General features: G+C 48.3%; 1 pseudogene; it reads right to left on the minus strand.

Moving 5' to 3' along the window:
- Window positions 1-4,384: 4,384 nt before the first annotated feature.
- On the minus strand, window positions 4,385-4,591 carry LOC134370649 (serine palmitoyltransferase small subunit A-like; annotated as a pseudogene).
- Window positions 4,592-6,254: the final 1,663 nt, after the last annotated feature.

Genomic DNA, 6,254 nt, shown 5'->3' on the forward strand with positions numbered 1-6,254 from the left:
TCCTGGCACTGAAAGCTGGAGTGTTATCCCAGCTGCAGCGGGTAGTGAGAGCAAGTGGCCTTCTCTTAGGGCCCCCAGCAGATTGGATGGTTCCTGCCCATATTGAGGGCAGATCTTTTCCACCCAACCCACTCAGGCCCATGTTAATCTCTTCTAGAAATACCCTCATGGACACACCTAAAAAGATAGCTTTACCAGGTTCTTGCTATTCCTTCATCTAATCGAGTTGGCACAGAATTAACCATCACAAGTCCATCCCTTGTCAACTTGGTATCCATACTTATCTCCTTAAATCATACTCAGTCTTCAAATAGGACAATAATGTAATAGTTCCACCTAACGTGATAGAACTATCTTCCGTACAAATGAAAATGTTTTAATCCATTTCCCAGAAGAGGTAAAGTCCTTAGGTGATATTTACCCTTCTCCTAACATCTGATGACTTAATTGCAAATACTGTGAGGTAAAGTTTACAATATTTAAATACTGATATAAAGTTAGTAAGTCTCATGGTACATGGTAAGAATAAAGAGGAACAAAAACAAAGTTAATTGCTTAATATATATACAGTGTAAATACACAGAGACATATTCTTAACGCTGTAGGGAGAACAATCATAATAATCCTCGTTTCTGTAACTGGTCACGTGGCCGAGGCTGGCATTTATAACTTCCTTCTTCTACTACCCATTCTGTGTTCCCTTTGCCTTCAGCGAGCACCTCAGCTGCTTGTGGTTCTTTACCCAGCAGGGTGACCCAAACCTTCATCCCTGAAGAGTCTGGGCCATTCATAATCTTGCCTGGATTAGGTTGTTGTAATTTTCCATTGACCTTAATCACAGGGCATGGCAGTACTAAGAGACGTCCTAAGGGAACTCATGTATTCCAGACAGAATCTTCCTCACCTCCATTGTGAAGTAGTGGTCCAACTTCCCCTTGGTAGTCTGGGTCAGTCACCCCAGCCAACACAGTCACTCCTTAGCCAGTTGATGCCGAGCTATGAGGAGCCCAAAGTGGTAGGGTGGCAGCCTTATCTTCCAGTTCCATGGGATCATTGTTATGTCTCCTGGTGGGAGCATTTCTGTCGCTGGAACCAAGACCTCTAGACCAGCAAAGCATAAAGTTGCAGAGACAGGAAGCAAAAATTTTGCTAGTGGTCCCTAGGGGTAATGGTGGTGGTGCCACTTCCGTTTCCACCCCTTGATTCCTGGACCCGTGAATCCTGGCTCTGGGAGAGACAGCACCATATATTGGGCGCTGATTTAGAGCATATACAGCCTTCTGGAGAACTTTGCCCCAGCCCCACAGGATATTGTCACCTAGCTGGCAGGTAACTGTGACTTCAAAAGGCCGTTCCACCATTCTATCAGACCGGCTGCTTCAGGATGATGGGGAACACGGTAAGACCAGTGAATCCCATGAGCATGAGCCCATTGCCACACGTCTTTAGCTGTGAAGTGAGTTCCTTGGTCAGGAGCAATACTGTGTGGAACGCTATGACAGTGAATAAGGCATTCCGTGAGTCCACGGATGGTAGCTTTGGCAGAAGTAACTCATGCTGGGAAGGCGAATTCATATCCAGAATGTCTATTCCAGTAAGGCAAATGCTGCCCCTTCCATGATGGAAGCCGTCCAGTGTAATCAACCTGCCACCAGGTGGCTGGCGGATCACCCCAGGGAATGGTGCCATATTGGGGGCTCAGTGTTGGTCTCTGATGCTGGCAGATTGGGCACTCAGCGGTCACTGTAGCCAGATCGGCCTTGGTGAGCAGAAGTCCATGTTGCTGAGCCCATGCGTAACCTCCATCCCTGCCACCATGGCCACTTTGCTTATGAGCCCACTGAGCAATGACAGGGGTGACTGGAGAAAGAGGCTGACTGGTGTCCACAGAACGGGTCATCCTGTCCACCTGATTATTAAAGTCCTCCTCTGCTGAGGTCACCTTTTTTTTTTTTTTTTTTTTTTTGTCTTTTTCGTGACCGGCACTCAGCCAGTGAGTGCACCGGCCATTCCTATATAGGATCCGAACCCGCGGCGGGAGCGTCGCTGCGCTCCCAGCGCTGCACTCTCCCGAGTGCGCCATGGGGTCGGCCCTGAGGTCACCTTTTGATGGGCATTCACATGGGAAACAAATATCTTCACATCCTTTGCCCACTCTGAGAGGTCCATCCACATACCTCTTCCCCAAACTTCTTTCTCACCAATTTTCCAATCATGTCCCATGAGTCAGTATATAATCACACATCTGGCCATTTCTCCTTCCAGGCAAAGTGCACAACCAAGTGCACTGCCCGAAGTTCTGCCCATTGAGAAGATTTCCCCTCACCACTGTTCTTCACAGATGTCCCAGAAAGGGGTTGCGGTGCCACAGCTGTCCACTTTCATGGTGCCTGCATATCGTGCAGAACCATCTGTTAACCAGGCTCTAGCTTTCTCTTCCTCTGTCAACTGATCACAGGGTACACCCCATTAAGCCACAGGTGCAGGCTGGGGAGGAGAAGGCAGTGTAGCAGGAGTGGGGACCATGGGCATTTGGGCCACTTCTTCACGTAACTTACTTGTGCCTTCAGGACCTGCTCAGGCCCAGTCACGTATATACCACTTCCACTTGATGACTGAGCGCTGCTGCGCATGCCCAACCTTACGGCTTACTGGGTCAGGTGATAAATGAAGTTTTAGCCCAGGTCTGACTCACTGTGGGTCTAGTGGGTCCCCGAACCCATCCTGTGGTTATTTCCCCAGTTCTAGAATGTGTAACTGGAAGAGACATACTTAGCAGCTGGCAGAATCCCCACATTGGTTCCATGACCAGTGGAGTGAGGACAATTATGGTGGTGGGAAAGGCCAAATGGAAGCCATTAAAGCTGCCTCTACCTAGGAAAATAGTAAATGAAAAACAATACCACACCCCTGGAGGGACTGCAGATACTAGTGCTACTATCAAGGACTTGAAAAAGGCAGGGGTGGTGAGTCCCACCACGTCCCCAGTCAGCTCTCCTGTTTGGCCTGTGCAGAAGACAGATGGATCTTGGAGGATGACAGTGGATTATTGTAAGCTTTACCAAATGGTGACTCCAATCGCAGCGGCTGTACCAGATGTGGTTTCATTGCTTGAACAAATTAACACATCTCTGGGTACCTGGTATGCAGCTGTTGATCTGGCAAATGCCTTTTTCTCCATCCCTGTCCACAAGGCCCACCAGAAGCAGGTTGCTTTCAGCTGGCAAGGACAGCAATATACCTTCACAATCACATAATGGAAGAGTTCGTTAAAATTTGGCAACATTATCCACATTTCAAATTGATTACTTTATCAGAGTTCCATAGCCAAGTAATTAAAGAATAAATAACAAGTAGTATTTTTTTCTCTTTGAATTTAATGAGTTTACAACCCAAAATTAGGTAGTCATTTTACATTTAAGGAATAAAAATCTTAAAAAAAAAAAGAAAGGATTTTAACCAAGCTTACACTTTTTGCTGTAGGTTTTAACAACAGTTCCTCTCATCATATCTGATTGCAATGTGCAAATACATTTGCAGCACCCATTACAATCATGAAACTAACTGTAGAGAAGTACACTTTGTTAATAGTGGCCCTCAGAGGAAACTGACTTACCTTCTATTAAAAACTCTATGGCATAGAAGCATTACGTAATAATGCTACTTCACCTTTTTTCGTAAGAATCTTCACCAAAATTTTCTGGAAATAAGTTCACATAAGAATTAAATATTTGAAGGGTGAAATCCTCCTTATTTTAACTTTAGCAAGATCTTTTTCATTGTTAATAAATAGTTTTAAGCACAAGCTATTAGAATATGGAAGGCTAAGACTGTACTCCTGAGTTCAAGCATACAGATTAGTCTTTTGTAAATAGTTCTCAACATAATATCCTCCCTCCCCAGCTCTCTGCCCCAATCTTGTGTTGTTTCTTACAAAACTTAGGTCAAGAGTAGAAATATATCCAGGCAGATGTATAGGCCATATAATAGCAAGAACAGTAAAGCTCAACTGATGACTTTGGGTTTTAAAACTAGAAGGCAATTAAAATGTACTCCAAGTTACATTAAGAAAAGCTTTCACAGGGTAATATTGAAACAGTCACAAAGGTCTAGAAAATACTGATATCAAAGTACAAATGACTACAGTGTTAAAATAGAGAAAAACTGCTATACAAGAGCCTCTTTTAAAATTAAAAATAAAGAACATACCACATGAGTCAGGATGATTTTCCTGTTCTACGCATGAATTTTAGTCTTTATATTTATAAGGCTGGTTACGTTGACATCTAGGAGTTTCTAATGACATCTGATGAGGTCTCATTCCAACTTCCTAGGGTACCTCTCAATCCAAGGAACCTCTCGATTCTGGTCACATCTTGGTCATTCACTGTACAATTTCAAAGTAGTGCAATGTTGCCACGACGTGCTGGGGCATGAAGATGTCCTGTGTACAGTGCCATCTCCACAGTGGAAACCAGCACGGAATTGAACACGTCCGCTCCCAGGGCTCCAGCATGTCGAGCACCAGGACGAGCAGGTACTGGTAGTAGAACCAGGACATTTGTGTCCAGGCCCACACCAGCGCCATCCCTGCCACGTGCCTCCTGTGACGTGGCCACAAGTCAGTCCGCAGTTAGTATTTTTTAATTGGGTTGTCTCTGAGGTTCCTGGCAGCCAAAGCAAAAAGAGAAAGAGAAAGATTAATTTCACCATTCCACAAAGAAAGGATGGGGCATGTCAATTTCCACTTAAAGGGAGTCCAACTTTATCTCCCACTTAAACTTCAATGAAACTTCTGGTGTTTATGTGCAGCTTAAATTGACTCTTAAGGGACAATCAAGAAATGTTGAACAAAATTTTGAAGAAAATCAAAAGGGACAATCTAGAAATTTTGAACAAAAGCAGGTTCAGTCAAATAATCGTACTTCTTCGGACGGTGACTGGTGGGAAGGGGACAGTACTCACTTGGGTGTCTGAGATCACAGAACACATGACGGCAGGGTTGGGCCCGCTCGGCCCTGGGCCTGCGCGGGAAGGAGGTGCGGGCCAGCCTGGGGGAGGGGAGAGGCCGTGCGGCCGTGCAGCGCGACTCCTGTGGCCAGCACAAGCCAGAACTCGCTTCTGCACCAACGTCCCTTCCACAAGGACGTTTCTGGGACCACAGGGCACGTCTAACCCCTAAGTGCACGACCCAAACCACGCCAGGCCCCAGGAGCCGCCCGCCCGCTGCCGAGCCCCTCCGCCCCCTTGAACGGGACTCCGGATGCTGCGTCCTCTTTTCTCCGACGGTTCAGGGCCGTCGCTACAAACAGCGGCTCCTGGGCCTGGAGCCCTGCGGCTGTCCGGGTGGTGCCGCCGCCAACGCTGCGCGCGACGGTCTCCGCCGAGCAGGCTTCGCATCCCTGGAGTCTAACCCTCAGGGGTGGCGCTGCTGGGTCACGGGGCTGAGGGACGTTTAATCTTGCTGGCAACCGCCACTTCCACAGCCCTTGTGCCCTTCGCCTCCCCAGCAGCGTGTTCGCAGCCCCCCGTGCTGCACGTCCTCTGGGGCTCGGTCCAGCCCCCGTCTTCCCTGCTGGACGGTGGCAGTAGCCTCCAGGCAGGCCCCTCACTTCCACCTGGGCTCCCTGTGTCTTTTCTCCTTTTATAAAAGGCCAGTTGATGTCACTCTACTCTAAAATCCTCGTTGGTGCTCTATCTTGTGCAGAATAAAAGCCAAGGTCTTTTCAGCGGCCTGCAGAGTCCCACGTGACTGCACCCTCGCTCAGCTCCAGTCCTGTCACCTGCCTCTGTCGCTCTCTGTGCTTTCCCGGCCTGGCTTCATCTTCCTCTACAGCACACAGCCCAGCCCGGAATATCATGGAATTGTCTGTGTTCTGACTGCCGCCCGGCACTGGAGAGTCCTTTCCATGAGGACAGGGCTTGTTGCTTAGTGCTCTTGCCTCCTTGGTGCATGGCACCCATGGGTGCTGGCGAGTAGAGGGATGTGTGGACAAGAAGACAAGCAGGTGGTGGCTAGTGCCGCACAGAAGACCCACAGGGTGCTGGAGGACCAGTGGCTGGAGCTGAGACTGGGTCATCTGTGGAGGAGATACTTAAACCCATGGCTGAAAGTCAAAAAGTGCCCAGACGTGAAAAGAGAAGGGCATCTGGACACAGGAAACGTCTGCTACGGGGTCCCAAGGAGGGAAGGAGCTGGGTGCAGGGGAGGGTGTTGGGGAGTGTAGGCAGGGAGGCTCGGGGAGCCTGGGGGA

Source organism: Cynocephalus volans, chromosome 1 (genome assembly GCF_027409185.1).
Source record: "Cynocephalus volans isolate mCynVol1 chromosome 1, mCynVol1.pri, whole genome shotgun sequence".
Lineage (NCBI taxonomy): Eukaryota > Metazoa > Chordata > Mammalia > Dermoptera > Cynocephalidae > Cynocephalus > Cynocephalus volans.